We start from the raw sequence: 16,592 nt of genomic DNA, 5'->3' as shown, positions 1-16,592 counted from the left end.
CTCTCACCACTCCTATTCAACATAGTGTTGGAAGTTCTGGCCAGGGCAATAAGGCAGGAGAAGGAAATAAAGGCTATTCAATTAGGAAAAGAGGAAGTGAAATTGTCCCTGTTTGCAGACGACATGATTGTATATCTAGAAAACCCCATTGTCTCAGCCCAAAATCTCCTTAAGCTGATAAGCAACTTCAGCAAAGTCTCAGGATACAAAATCAATGTACAAAAATCACAAGCATTCTTACACACCAACAATAGACAAACAGAGAGCCAAATCATGAGTGAACTCCCATTCACAATTGCTTCAAAGAGAATAAAATACCTAGGAATCCAACTTACAAGGGATGTGAAGGACCTCTTCAAGGAGAACTACAAACCACTGCTCAAGGAAATAAAAGAGGATACAAACAAATGGAAGAACATTCCATGCTTATGGGTAGGAAGAATCAATATCGTGAAAATGGCCATACTGCCCAAGGTAATTTACAGGTTCAATGCCATCCCCATCAAGCTACCAATGACTTTCTTCACAGAATTCGAAAAAACTACTTTAAAGTTCATATGGAACCAAAAAAGAGCCCGCATCACAAGTCAATCCTAAGCCAAAAGAACAAAGCTGGAGGCATCACACTACCTGACTTCAAACTATACTACAAGGCTACAGTAACCAAAACAGCATGGTACTGGTACCAAAACAGAGATATAGATCAATGGAACAGAGCAGAGCCCTCAGAAATAACACCGCATATCTACAACTATCTGATCTTTGACAAACCTGAGAAAAACAAGAAATGGGGAAAGGATTCCCTATTTAATAAATGGTGCTGGGAAAACTGGCTAGCCATATGTAGAAAGCTGAAACTGGATCCCTTCCTTACACCTTATCCAAAAATCAATTCAAGATGGATTAAAGACTTAAACGTTAGACCTAAAACCATAAAAACCCTAGAAGAAAACCTAGGCATTACCATTCAGGACATAGGCATGGGCAAGGACTACATGTCTAAAACACCAAAAGCAATGGCAACAAAAGCCAAAATTGACAAATGGGATCTAATTAAACTAAAGAGCTTCTGCACACCAAAAGAAACTACCATCAGAGTGAACAGGCAACCTACAAAATGGGAGAAAATTTTCACAACCTACTCATCTGACAAAGGGCTATTATCCAGAATCTACAATGAACTCAAACAAATTTACAAGAAAAAAACAAACAACCCCATCAAAAAGTGGGTGAAGGACATGAACAGACACTTCTCAAAAGAAGACATTTATGCAGCCAAAAAACACATGAAAAAATGCTCACCATCACTGACCATCAGAGAAATGCAAATCAAAACCACAATGACATACCATCTCACACCAGTTAGAATGGCAATCATTAAAAAGTCAGGAAACAACAAGTGCTGGAGAGGATGTGGAGAAATAGGAACACTTTTACACTGTTGGTGGGACTGTAAACTAGTTCAACCCTTGTGGAAGTCAGTGTGGCAATTCCTCAGGGATCTAGAACTAGAAATTCCATTTGACCCAGCCATCCCATTACTGGGTATACACCCAAAGGACTATAAATCATGCTGCTATAAAGACACATGCACATGTATGTTTATTGCGGCACTATTCACAATAGCAAAGACTTGGAACCAACCCAAATGTCCAACAATGATAGACTGGATTAAGAAAATGTGGCACATCTACACCATGGAATACTATGCAGCCATAAAAAAGGATGAGTTCATGTCCTTTGTAGGGACATGGATGAAATTGGAAATCATCATTCTCAGTAAACTATTGCAAGAACAAAAAACCAAACACTGCATATTCTCACTCATAGGTGGGAATTGAACAATGAGAACGCATGGACACAGGAAGGGGAACATCACAGTCTGGGGACGGTTGAGGGGGGAGGGATAGCTTTGGGAGATATACCTAATGCTAAATGACGAGTTAGTGGGTGCAGCACACCAGCATGGCGCATGTATACATATGTAACAAACCTGCACATTGTGCACATGTACCCTAAAACCTAAAGTATAATAATAATAAATAAATAAATTAATTAATTAAAACAAAAACAAAAACAAAAAAAAACATGGCCATCTATGCCTAGTTTTCAATTTGAATAATAATTTACACTCAAGTTGTGAAGTCCTAAAAACAGGCAAAACATTGCGTTAAGAAATGAATACTGGTATTATTTATCAGGTGACTACTGATTATCTTTTGATGAAGAGGAAAAGAAAAGATTAAAGAGCTATTTCACACTGACAATTAGACGAAGTTTTCTGAAATTTAGTCTTTAAAATCTTCTGTGGAGTCAAGATAGTAAAGGTTAAAATTAAATACAAATATTTGAAAGATATTTTGGCCACTTTCCCTAGGAAATAAGGTAATAAAAATAAAGTGGAAGACATAGAAACAATGATAACATAATAATTTGTTTGTCCTGATCACTTGTTTGCTTTCAGTAATTTTTAAAAGATTGATGAGTCTGTATCTTTGTACTTCAGCGACAAGCAGATTCATGACAATCATTAGTTTCCTGTGGTGTTGTTATATCAGGTATATTTTCATCAGGACTGCTGGTGAAATTATCAACCATAATATTAAGATTGGAATAAACAAGAGAGTCTTTCCTTACATAATCAATTCAAGTTTTTATTTCATTAAAGTGTAAGATGGTAATGTCACTAAATTGCTATCTAGGCTATTACCAGTCTGTGTTAATAGTCTTAATTTATCAACATTTATTTTAACCTTTGCTATAAATACCTGAAAACAAAGCTGACATTTATTAATTTTTAAGGTTAAAAAAACTAATATTTTGTGCCTGAATTCTTTTATCACAGTATGTTTTTAGCAGAAGTTTAAGTTTTTGAAACCTTTTTAAAAAATGTATGTCTTCTTTATAAGTCCAACCTGTTTCTTGAATATTTATATATGTATGTGACTTCTAAACAAAACCTATGATGAAGCAGTGTGCTATAAGCCGAAGTGTAGTTCTGGAAGGAGCCTGGGCTCTTGATATAGAAGACCTGGATTTGAATATTAATTCTGCCCACTAAAAGACAAATAACTTTGGGTAACAACTTCTCTAAGCCTCACTTTCCTCATCTCTGCAATGGGAAAATAATACATGTCTTGTAGGCATCTATAAAATGGCAATACTTACTATGTAACTTACAATTTAACTACACTACAATGACTAAAGGCAATGTGTACTCTAAAGATTTTTTTTTTGGCCATGTGGTTTTGAGGACAAGCAGATGTCTATTTCTCTAAATGTGAGTAACTCAGTGCAAAACAGGCCCTGAGTTTTTGCAGGATTAGTGTGCCAGTGCCATCCTGCCACCCTAGTTCATTGGTCAAAAAGAGTAAAAGTGAAATCTAAATCACTGCAAATTGCTTGATGTTTATTTGATGACATAATGTTAATTAGGAGCCTCCATTTTCATTTACACTCAGCTATGAAAATTGGAGGCGAGTTGTCATACAACATATTCTTTAGTCCACTGTAAGTACAGGCTCTGCTACCTCAACACACTCTCAAATATTTTATGGAGAAATAAATGAATACATAAGGGTGTGGGTGGCAGAGTCTTAATGTAGGTACTGGATCCATCTGGTGAAATGTTTCATCCAAATCTTCCTTGGAAGACATTATGCTCCATGGGGAGAGGGGCTTTCTGGCCAAAATGATTAATTAGTGTCCCGTGAAGCCTAAAGCTGTTTGACTGTTTCCCTGGGCTTCCTCCCACAATTTTACCCATGTCTTCTGATTGGTCATTGGTACGGTGTGTCTTACTTTATGAGAGTTAAGTAATCATGTTCTTGAGATATGAGTAACAGATAAAATCCCTAAATATCTTTACAAGGAAAAGGGACCTTGGCTATTGGGTCCCAGCTCCCTCTGCTTCTTTTTGGGCAATGGGGTTTTAAATCAATCCTGCAGCCTGGCATTGGAATAAGTTTGAAAGCCAGGAAATCAAGCATAATAGCAGAGGCAAAGGATTATATTAATTTCTTTTTATTATTATTATTATACTTTAAGTTTTAGGGTACATGTGCACAATGTGCAGGTTAATTACATATGTATACTAATTTCTAATCAGGTTTCTTCCCTTTCAGAACCAGCTTACATACAAATATATACAGAAGACCTTAAAAAGATATTTGAAGTTCATTCATTAAAAAAAGTTATTGAGAGTCTACTATATGCCAGCTCTCATGCTGGGCTCTGTAAATGACACTGATTTTATTCTTAAAAGTGATTAAGGGCCGGGTGCGGTGGCTCACATCTGTAATCCCAGTACTTCAGGAGGCCGAGGCGGGCGGATTGCCTGAGGTCAGGAGCTCGAGACCAGTCTGGCCAACATGGTGAAACCCTGTCTCTACTAAAAATACAAAAAAATTAGCCAGGCATGGTGGCGTGTGCCTGTAATCCCAGCTACTCGGGAGGCTGAGGCAGGGGAATTGCTTGAACCAGTGGGGTGGAGGTTGCAGTGAGCGGAGATTGTGCCACTGCACTCCAGCCTGGGTGACAGAGTGGGACTTCCGTCTCAAAAAAAAAAAAAAGTGATTAAGGTACAAAAATATATATAACATATTTAGGTATAGAGTTTTAAATACTACAAAAAAAGCAGATAAAGTGACCTAGGAGTTCAAGGATGAACATCAAATACCACACATAGTGCCAGGCACATAATGAGGTATTGAATAAAATTTCGTTTCATTCTTTCTTCTTTCCTTTACCTGTGGGAAATCTGTGTGTGTGTGTGTGCGTGTGTATAAAGGAGCAATGAAATACTTTATGAAAAAAGTGATTTACTGGCTTTGGATATTAGATGATAGGTAAAAGGCATCCTAGGCAAAAGAAATAGTATACATTAACAAATAGAGGAAGGAAGTGTATGTGGGAAAATCCAGTTGTTTAGTTTTCTGGAGCACAGATTTGTGATGAGAGTTGTGAGAAATAAAGTTAGAGGGAAGGTTAAGGACTGCGTTGGTGTTAAAGTGAGTATTCCCTGCATATCTCACAATAATATCAACTCTGGCAATATTTATAAGTTTGTATGTCTGGAAACATGTAATCTTCTATACGAATTAAGTGAGGATTTATGTATTGAAAAAACACTGGTTTCCAATTTTTATTTGCCAGAAATCCAGAGAACTACATGACTGGTGAAAACCAATGAAGCATTTAACAAGTTTCACGCCAAAAATACCGGACAGATCACTTCTAAGACTTAGATGTTGCCCCAGTGTATCCATCAGGATAGACTGTTACGCTGCAATAACAAACCCCAAATCTCTGTGGCTTAATCCACTATAGTTTCTTTCTCAATTATACAAAGTGTGCCCTCCTACCAGTGTGGATCTAACATTCCAGGCTGCTTTAATGTTATATCTCTTCCTGATTTAAATGTTCTCTCATGTTTTCTTTTTCTTTTTTTTTTTTGGAGACAGAGTCTTGCCCTGTCGCCCAGGCTGGAGTGCAGTGGCACAATCTTGGCTCACTGCCACCTCTGCCTCCCAGGTTCAAGCGATTCTCCTACCTTAGCCTCCTGACTGATTAGCTGGAATTACAGGTGCGTGCCACCACATCTAGCTAATTCTTCTGTATTTTTAGTAGAGATGGGTTTCACCATGTTGGCCAGGCTGGTCTTGAACTCCCAACCTCAGGTATTCCACCCACCTCGGCCTCCCAAAGTGTTGGGATTACAGGCATGAGCCACTGTGCCTAGCCCTCTCTCTTGTTTTCTATGGCAAGGAAAGAGTAGGCTGGACAATGAAATAGCAGCAATTAAATGCTTCCACGTGGGCACATGTCACATATCATGTCCATCTACATTTCATTGGCCAAAGCAAGTCACTTGGTCCTGCCCGACTATTTATCTTTCATGTTGTTTCTTTCTGGAAGGTAAAGATTTCATTTTGTTTATATTTTTTGCCCAGTGCCTGGCAAATGGTAGAAATTTGATAGATGCTTTTAATTTTATTTTTCTTTTAACTATTTTATTACGTAAATACTGCATGATCAAAGTGAACATTAAAACTACACAAAGCCAAATAAAATGGAACATGAAAGTACCCCTCCTCAGAATGTTTCAAGAATAAATGAATGTAAGATTTATTTCAAACTCTTTAAAACAACATACAAAATTTTTTACTCTCTGGCCCCAATGTATCTTTTCACTCCATTTTTTCAGCATTTACCCACATAGATTATTTTCTATTAAATACATTACCCAAATATTATATCCATTCACACCACTGTACCCTTCACTTACTATTTTCTTTGCCTACAATTTTGATTCACTTTTTCCTCTACTGGTCTAACTTCCTTTGTGAAGCTTTTTGGACTCTTCTTGACAGTGCTAATGCCCTCTATGCTCTTGTAACACCTTGGACAGATGTCATCTTTCTCAACTCTTAGCCCCTCAGTTTCTTAAAGGCAGCTAAGTGCTTATTCATCTTAAATAGCCAGTACCTTTTCCAGGTACTGGTACAGAGGAAGTGTTCCATCATCTGGTTCACCATTCCCTTGTATCTTTAATATTTCTTTATCTGTTTGCTTCTTCTCATCAGCTTATATATGCTCTCAATGATTTCTCATTCTGCAGAAAGTCCTCACCTGATCTTCTAATCACAGTTTTGGCTCTCTTCTTTACTGTGTCTTGAAATGTCTTGAAAGAGCTGGCCATACTTCCTATCCCTACTCTTTCACTTCTCATTCATGCTTGGACACACTACCTGGTTTATGATTTTACAACTTCACAGAAATGACCTAGGAAATCTAACAAATGATCTAAATGCCAAATCCAATTGCAGTGTTTCAGTTCTTAATTTAAATGTCTCCTCCAATGTATTTTAAAAAATTGAATTAAAACAATTGAGTTAAAGTCATATTTGCACACAATAATGTAGTTATCTACTGCTTTTCTCTCTTCTCCATCCCAATTCCTACGTTGATTGGGATCCGGTGTAATTTCCCTTCACTTTTTTACACTTGTTACGTGTTAAATGCTGGGATTTAGGTTGAGTGAAGTCTAGCCTGAGGAAATAAGTCATAGGACAAGAAGAAATGACATCCAAATGTAATGTGTTAGGTTTGGAGAACAAAAACAAAAACACAAGAAATAAACAAAAAACTAAAGTCTGTGCTATATGCAATTGTGATAGTATGAGCAAATAGGAACTGTTGGCCAGTGTACCTAAGATTTAGAGGGCATGGCTGAGTTAAATCATAGCTTACTAGGCTAAACAGCCTTGGTTTCAAATGATTCTTCTGAAGTGAAGAATTTTGTAGCGAGAAAAGGGAATTTATGGCATAGAGAACAGATTATTTATACGGTATGTAAGAATCTTGTAGACAGCATTCAAAGCAGTCCAAAGGCATCTGCCTTTCAGATGTGCAGGGAAACTATAACTTCTCCAGGTACCATTACATGGTTGTGTGAATTTTCCATTGGTATTACAAATAATAGAACTTATGAGGGAAATGAAATTGATAAACACCATGCAATTGAGATTTTGAAAATCTACATCTTAAAGACTGCATTTAGAACTGAAGCTGAAGACAGAGTGAGAACTCTCATACTGTTGTGAGAAGCTAAAGTGCACTAGGGTAGGACTGCGGGTTTGGAACAAATGTAATCTAAAAACAAGCAAGGGCAATTAAAGAAGAGGATTCATACTGACATTTCAAATGCCTCCTGGAAATCCAGTAGAACTTTCTAGTCTTATCTCCCACTGCTGCCTCTTATGCTCTGTTGCTTCAGCCAAACTGGACACTCTTGTAGCTTCCCAGTTGGTACAAAGTTCTGAAAATTTTAGACCTCTCTTCCTATTACATTTACTACCATATTAGTGTTTTAATATCCTTAGAAACTTGGAATAAACTTAAAAGCAAATGTAGTTTCACGTCTTTGTCATTTGTCTGTATGATGATTTGTCTTTGTTTGTTAATTCTTCCTCTTGAATTTCAAGAATTAGTTACTTATTCATTATTATCATTGACATTTCCTGTGCTTTCATTTGTTTCTCTACCACTGACTGTCTCCTCAATTTCATTATTATCAAACAGCCCTTCTGTGATAGACTGCTGTTCCCCATCTTCATATTGATTAATTTCATTTTCACATGCATCATTCTGATTTCCAACATCTTCAGAACAGTCTTCAGAAGATGAGTCATTTGCAAAGACAGATTTTCATTAGTGGAGTCATCCTCAGAGTCAGAATGTGATGGTCTGTTCGCAGGAATATTGTTTGCTCCTCTGTGTCCTTCATTATCTCTTGGAAGGGATGTGCCTGATGTACTTGCTTGGTCATTATCCAAGTAATTAAAATCAAATGTACTTATTTTGTAGATTAAACAAGAACATTCTTTATTATGATTGTTTGCAATTGAAGCTTCAGGGACACTTTAGGCTGGATATTACATTAAATATTGTTTTCCATTTAAATTAAAACATTTAATCAGAAATTCTGAAAAGCAAGATATGTAAGCGAATGCCTCATATGTTAAAATCATGAGATGCAGTGCCACTGTAATATTCTTTCATGAATTTAATATACAACAAATAAAAAGTTTAAGAGATTATCAATGCAGATTATAGATTCTAGTCACTGGCATTGTTATGGTTCTCTGTGTGTGTGCGTGTGTGAGTATGTGTGTGTAAATTTCCAAAGAGCTTATAAGCTATTATATAACTGTTGTAAAAGCACTGGAGTCCTTTAAAATTTTTAATGAATTTTTCCCCTATGGTAGGGAAATTTTCTTTTTGTCAGCAAGGACATTTTGGACAATTAATTGATTAAAATACCTATGTAAAAACATGCAATCTGATAGCTAAGTGGGTACCAGAAGAAAATGAGAAGATAAATTATTTTGGGTACCCCAGAGCTATGAGGCCTACAAAATGTGCCTGCTATCTTAGATTAGATGAGCAGGGAAGTTGGTGATGGGGTGCTCTGGGGATCATATAAAAATGTATTTCAGGAGCAAGAAAAGCTTAGGGGCCTGCAGGAGAAAGCCTAGGGCACCTGGTACTCCACAGATATCATGGGGAAGATACCCTTATTTATTTATTTATGTATTTATTTATTAATTATTATTTTTTGAGACAGGGTCTCACTGTCACCCAGACTGAAGCACAGTGGTGCGATCACGGCTCACTGTAGCCTTGACTTCCCGTGCTCAGGTGATTCTCCTACCTCAGCCTTCCTAGTAGCTGAGACTACAGGTGTGCATCACCACACCTGGGTACTTTTTTGTATTTTGTGGTAGAGATGGGGTTTTGCTATGTTGCCCAGGCTGGTCTCAAACTCCTGGGCTCAAGCAATCTGCTTGCCTCAGCCTCCCAAAGTGCTGGCATTATAGATGCTTGTCCTTATTTAAAGTAGGCTGGTAAGTATCGTACCTTATGAGTTTAAGAGCCAGAAGAAGTAAGATGGTAGAACTTGCACATGCAGGACTTGCTGAGCTATTCTCTCTGCTGCTGCCTCCAAGGCAGTGAAACATCCCCCGCAAGCCCCTGCCCAATCTGGGCTAGTAAAAATCCTGGCATTGTGAAGTGAGTCATTAGAAGAGGGGACAAAGAAAGAGCTGTGAAAATGTAAGATTTTAGTGGGATCAGCATAAAAAGCAAACACTACAGAGATGTACCCAGTCCTCTTATGTGGCAAGAGTCATGCCAGGAACTGTTCAGTTCTGCTAGCTACACAGCAGGAAGGCAGAGATATGTCAGAGGAACTGCTGCAAGGTACAGCAATTGCAGTTGCAGTCTTGGGACAACATGGAGCAAGCCCAGCCTTGAGCCTAGTGAGGGACAAGGGAACCTGATTCTCAGCCTTCAGTCCCATGAACACCAGACGTCCCATAGGTCTAGCAGCTGCAAGGAGGGAGTTTTCAGCTAGTATTTGAAAAAGTGCTGCTAGTGGGGGATACTGTAGATAAGTGAAAAATTAACCCATCACTGCTGTGTCAAAGCAAATATCTTAGTTTAGGTGCCATAGGCAACTAACGTTTATTTCTCACAGTTCTGGAGGACGGAACCGAGATCAGAGTGCCAGCATGGTTGGGTTTTGGTGAGGACTACCTTCCTGGCTTATAGACAGCTATCTTCTTGCTGTGCCTCACATGGCAGAGAGAAAAATAGAGAGAGGGTGAGAGAGAGAGAGAGAGAGAGAGAGAGAGAGAGAATGCCGAAGTTATCTTCTTTTAAGAGCACTTTTAAGGCCGGGTGCAGTGGCTCATGCCTATAATCCCAGCACTTTGGGAGGCCCAGGTGGGTGGATCACCTGAGGTCAGGAGTTTGAGACCAGCCTGGCCAACCAGGTGAAACCCCATCTCTACTAAAAATACAAAAATCAGCCAAGTGTAGTGGTGTGCACCTGTAATCCCAGCTACTGAGGAGGCTGAGGCAGGAGAATCACTTGAACCTGGGAAGTGGAGGTTGCAGTGAGCCGAGATTGCGCCATTGCACTCCAACCTGGGCAACAGAGTGAGACTCCATCTCAAAAAAAGAAAAATAAACAATAAAGAGCATCACTCCCATCATGGGGGATTACCCTTGTTACCTAATTACCTACTGAAGACCCTGCCTCGAAATACCTTGACGATGGGGATTGGGGTTTCAACATATGAATTTTGGGAGGACAAATATTCAGTCCACAGGACCAGGTAATGCTGTCCTCTGACTGGTGGTTTTGAAAGTAGTTGTTTAATGGAGAAGAGTTTTGTAGACAAAGAGGAAACATAGGCACTCTATTCTCTCTTCTGGGGAAGACAGGCCCTCAGTGGATTGTATTTTTAGAGCCTGAGCTGGCCATACTGTTTCTGAAAGGTTGAGTTTGGCCCTGGTATTATGAGAGGGTTCTTGACACTGCCCAGGCCTGGTGGTAACTCAGGTAACAGGGAACCTATGGCAACTTGAGACTAATGGGGCTTTGGAGGTCCTATTTGATATTTATGCCTCTTTCTTGATTTATCATTTGGATTTGTTTATTCACCAGAGCACTTTAGAACTTCTTTTGATTTTTTTGGCTAATTTATTTTTCAGTTAATTTCCTTTTGTGCTATTTACTAGATTTATCCTCTCAGTCCACCTGTGTGTGTGTGTGTGTGTGTGTGTGTGTGTATCAGCAGGATAATGTATGTTTTAAAATAAATTCTCAGTTTGAAAAAAACAATTTTATTTTTTTAGAAAAACTAAGTACAAGTTCTAAGGTTGTGTATTTAGATTTTAATGACATCTCTTTAAACTATAATTCTACTGTGTGTAGTAATTTCATGCATATCACACAACTCAGATCATTTATGAGTTTACTCAGAGTTATTTACTCTAATAAAAGAAAAAAACAATACAAATATTTTTGCTGTTATTTATACCACATATAAAACTCTTTCCCTTCTCTAAACAAGTTAATCTTATTAAAAAATCACTTCTCAGTAACTGTTGTGGAGAAATGGATTGCCTTAGTGTGATTCCATTGTTAATTAATGAGAAAAATGAAGCTGACAAAACAAAAGACAGTATCTGAGAGAGGCTATTGAAGTAAGTGGAGAAAGTACAGAAGTTTCCCAAGGAGTACCCTCTACACAACCCAGAAATTCAGGTCAAAAAACATTAGCTGATTTGCTACAAATTATAATCGTTTTGGGAAATAGAAAGGAAAATGCAAGAAACATTGCAAAAATAAAAATCAGTCACTGCTACAAATGTTATTTCCTTATCTCGTTCTCAGCCATTTACTTTTATGATAAAATTTAGAACATATGTTTTGGTAAAATACTGTCTTCTATTTTTAAAAATCACACAAAACTGATGGTAAAGCACTAGTTTAATAATCCATCCCTCCTCACTGTCTATTTAAAACTGTGTTCTTTGTTTCAAGGTCTCATTGAAATAAAACAGAATGAAATTAGTGACCTTCATACCAGCTTCCTAACCAGCTTCTGGCAACAGACCCAGCCATCAGTCTGTCAATATCCTGTGCAGTTTCAGATTTCATTTGGAAAAAAAAAATCAGTTTCTTTCCATAAACATCGTATTTCAATTGTTTCTTTTAAAAAAGCTAATTACATTTACACATGTTACATACAAATAAAGATGTATTTTGTTGGTAAGCTTTCTGCAGAAGTGGAGCTTGATTAGAAATGTTCATTTGAGGCATATGGAGAAAGCTGCAATAGTGAAGCAAAATATTTATAATTCTTCCCTGTTTGGTTTAGATTTGTCAATCTTTTTCCTTCTTTACATAAAACAACATCTTGCATACAAACTGTTTAAAGTTGAAATAGTAGCATTCCAAATGTAGCCAGAGAATGGAAAATACAGTCAAATTTAGAAAGAAAAATGTAGGCCAATGAGAAAAAACTCTTTAAGATAAGATTTGTAATTAGGGGAAGGTCTTAAAAGATGAGGAATTGCTAGTTTTCCTACGAGTGGGAACAGAGAAGACTCATGTACACAGCTCAGTCTTTACATTTTAATTTTTCTCTTAAATTTAAACTAGTTTGTTTGGCACCTTAGTCTTCTTTTTCATTCTCAATGTTCCCATCTTTTCATGACGTTCTTTAAAAAAAAATCCCCATCCTTATTTATTTTCTTGTCTGGCTTCAAGAGTGAAACATTAAAATCTTGTTGTTATAGTGAGACTGTGTCTCTACAAAAAATTAAAAAATTAGCCAGGCCAAGTAGTCCTAGCCACTTGGGAGGCTAAGACTGGAGGATCACTTGAGCCCAGGAGGCTGAGGTTGCAGTGGGCTGTGATCACGCCACTGCACACCAGCCTGGGTGACGGAGCAAGATTGTTGCTAAAAAAAAAAAAAAAAAGAAAACAAAAATAAAAATAAAACTTTTGTTCTTTTAAAAGCTATCCTTAGTCATTTCTAAAGAGAAGATGTCAGAAATTGTTGAAATTGTGTCCCACAAAGTCAGAAGCTGTTTGGTTTCAGTTGTACCAACAAGTAAAGCCTGCTTTTCAGCAGTGGATTTTTTATTAGTGAATTCCTTAGGGTGTGGCACATTTCTTCAAAGTCAAATTTCCTGAAATCACAAACATTTTATTATTTCCTTTCATCTTTTATGACTTTGCATTTCCACCCCTGTACTATTTATGATCCCTGGACTCTTAGATGTTTCCTTACTGTGACCTTAAAATTGCTTATCTTCTAGGCTAATTTCTTTGTATTTGGTCCAGAATGGTCTCATAGTGCTATGATGCTGTGCCCTTTGAAGATCTGCCTCATCAAGGATTAGCATTTTAGTGTTAAGGAAAAAATTATCTCCAGGATGATTTATAATATTTCGCATATATATATTTATGCAGTACTTGGAGGGACTCTCGAGTCTTAATATATTTCACCTACAGGAAATGCTGTGTCTGGGCTTGTTCTGCATGGTACAAGGGACCGCTCAACACATGGTTTTCAAAAACCAATGACTTGTCTTTGAGGAAGTTTCTTCTATCTTGCAGACAAGCTGATGGAGTTACTATTTTAAGAAGCAGGGTGAGGTTGGACAGAGATTGCTTGTATTTATTTATTTTTCTAGACCTCTGTAGTCTGTTTACTGTGTGTATACTGGTATTTTTTTTTACCCAATCTTCTCTCAAGGTTGGAAATGTCTTTGTCGTTCAAAATACGCTGCCAAGATAAAAGAGTCATCTTAGGATATTTTTGATATTTTTCTCCCGTGGTTGATACTTTCAAAAATATTTTTCCGTATACTTTTCCACCTGTTATTCCACTGAGCTGAAGACAGATTCCTTAGTCTATTTAGAAATACCCTCCTGGGACTTTCTTCTGTCCCTTCTCCCCCAAAATAAATAAACACAGAAAGCAATGTGAACAAAAATCTTGTTGGGAAGCAGCGCAGTGAAAAAGAGCTTTGGAGTTTGAGAATCCTGGGCCCAGCTCCTCACTTGAGTTTAGTATATTTGGCCAACTTGCTGAATTTGGCTGAGTCTCAGTTTACTCATCCATCAAACAGGATAATAATACACTTTGTGAGAATTAATAGCATATAATGTATGGAAAGCTCTCAGTAGACAACAGTGAATGGTCACTAATAATAGTGATAATATGACTGTATTTTAGTTAAAGTCTTATTAGATGGTGCCCTTTTGGATTTATGTTCTTGGAGTGTTAAAGGAAAGCACAACATGGCATCAGCATCACTGAGCAAAAATGGAAACCAGAGTGTTTTCTGCTACCTGTATGTATTAGTTCGTTTTAATGCTGCTGATAAAGACATACCTAAAACTGGGTAATTTATATATATATGAAAAAAGAGGTTTAATGGACTCACAATTTCATGTGACTGGGTAGGCCTCACAATCATGGCGGAAGGCGAAAGGCATGTCTTACGTAGCGGCAGACAAGAGAGAATGAGAGCTAAGCGAAAGGGGAAACCCCTTATAAAACAATCAGATTTCATGAGACTTATTCACTACCACAAGAACAGTATGGGGGAAACTGCCCCCGTGATTCTATTATCTGCCACTAGGTCCCTCCCATGACACATGGGAATTATGGGAGCTACAATTCAAGATGAGACTTGGGTGGAGACACAGCCCAACCACATCACTCTGGTTAGTATTGGATGCTGCCTGTCCTGATTTACTTTAGGGTAACCTGGAGTGACTTGACATCTCAAAGATTCAGAGGCTGCCTGAAGATTTTGTACAGTGATTTGAATTGGCCTAAGGAACCTTGGGCTGCTTCTCAAATAAATCGCCGTAGGACTCAAAGTCACGTGATATGTCGAATAATGTTCTTTGGAGACAGCCATGCCGGGATTCCAATCCTTGTTCTGTCACTTAAACACTGTGGTCTCTTGGGCAGTTTCCTTATCTTACCTTTCCTTCTTTGCAGAACGATGCTAATTATATTTTCTTTTCAAGTTGCCAATTCCATGGAATTATGTATGTGTAGCACCCAGAAGAGCTTGCTGGGATTGCAAACATAAACAGCCTCAGAAAAGAGTTAAAAGCCCTTGGGTTTGAGTTTTAATCTTAATTTTGCCACTACCTCACTAGGTGAACAGGGCAGATTACTTAACCTTTACCTCCAAATGGATGTGTTGGAATTAAATATTTTAAAAGGAATTACTATTTAAAAAAAATATGATGAATGTAAAGTAGTTAAGTATAATCCTAGAATATTTTCCCACAAATTTTCTTTTGGTGCTACTTTCAGAGAAAGAGTAAGCAGTTGGAAACACGATATATTTTACATTTGGTTACTTCTTTTGCCCTTCTGATGTGAGAGGTATGTGGGCAACTGCTGGGTCTTCATTCTGGCTCCTTGGAAGTTAGAGTGAGGGGCTTAGTAACATTTTCTTTCTCCTAAATGTTTCCCCCCAAATCTAGGAGTAATGCAGACATGAAATAGATGCCCTGACTGCTGCAGGCTGCAGTGCTGAGAATTAAATGAGGTGAGTCTCAGAGTCTCTGAAAACATGGTAACACCCACATCAGACAGCAGACAGCAACGGGTCATTTAGGGGTTTGCACCCCAGATTGGATTAAAAGGAGATTAAATAAAAGAAAGGTTAAGGGGTGTGTTTACAAAAGGAACTGGACACTTTTCTATCATTTAGGATGTTTATTGTGTTTAGCTTGCTTTTCCTTTATGAAACAGAAAGGTGCACTTCAAGAGTAATTTGCAGCATATTTAATTGTACTGGGAGTTTCTGTCTCACAAGGCTATACGAAATAATGAGCAGATAAGAAAGGACTAACGGCAGCAACTGCATGGAAGTTCATGACACATTTATCTGCATAAAAATGCTCTCCTTATTTCTAAGGAGTAGTAAAGACAAATAAAAAATGCATTCGATTAAATGACAAAGGACATAGTAGTGCCCCCTGAAGGTGTGAGCTGGACCTCGCTGGCCTGAAGGCTGTGACAGGGATAGCTAAATGGCAGACAGTAGCTGCATTTCTGCTGTCACAGTTTCAGCAATTGTCACTGTCAAAATGTAGCACATTCATTATTCAGGTACAAAACTATAATTAAGAACATTGGCCAAGAAAGGGGGAGGGGAATTGGACGGTTCAGGGAGTTGGAAGTAGGATAAAGAGCAGTTCTCCTCTAGGTCACTAGTTCAAACTTCGCCCATATTGGTAATGACTGACAGTCATTAATATATGATGGCTGTTTGATGGCCTATATGAGTAGGTGCCCATATCAGAAAAGTCACCATTGTAATTGGCATTAATTGGCACTTCTGTTGGCAGCGTCAGCCGAGAGGCTGAAGATTGAATGGTCTATAGTGAGAGAATTATCCTCTCATCCTGGGAAGCAGCCTCCCAGGGCAAGGATGAAGCACTGTCACAGTGCATGGTGGGAAGGCGGCTGCTGTCCCAGCTCCTCCAGCTCTGCAAACACAGGACATCAGTTTGTAGTGTTCTCTGTTTGGCACCTTGCTTGATGAGCCCTGAATCTACTTAAAATCCAGCCTCACCAAAATGAACAATGGGCACACGAAAAGCCAAAAGGCCCAAGTGTGAGATAATGAGGGGGACCTGCAGGGCATCGTCCCCTCGTGGTTTGCTTCCTGACAAACCACACTTGGTCAGAGAG

Source organism: Pongo pygmaeus, chromosome 14, assembly GCF_028885625.2.
Source record: "Pongo pygmaeus isolate AG05252 chromosome 14, NHGRI_mPonPyg2-v2.0_pri, whole genome shotgun sequence".
Classification (NCBI taxonomy): domain Eukaryota; kingdom Metazoa; phylum Chordata; class Mammalia; order Primates; family Hominidae; genus Pongo; species Pongo pygmaeus.
Note: the sequence above shows the minus strand (reverse complement) of the source record.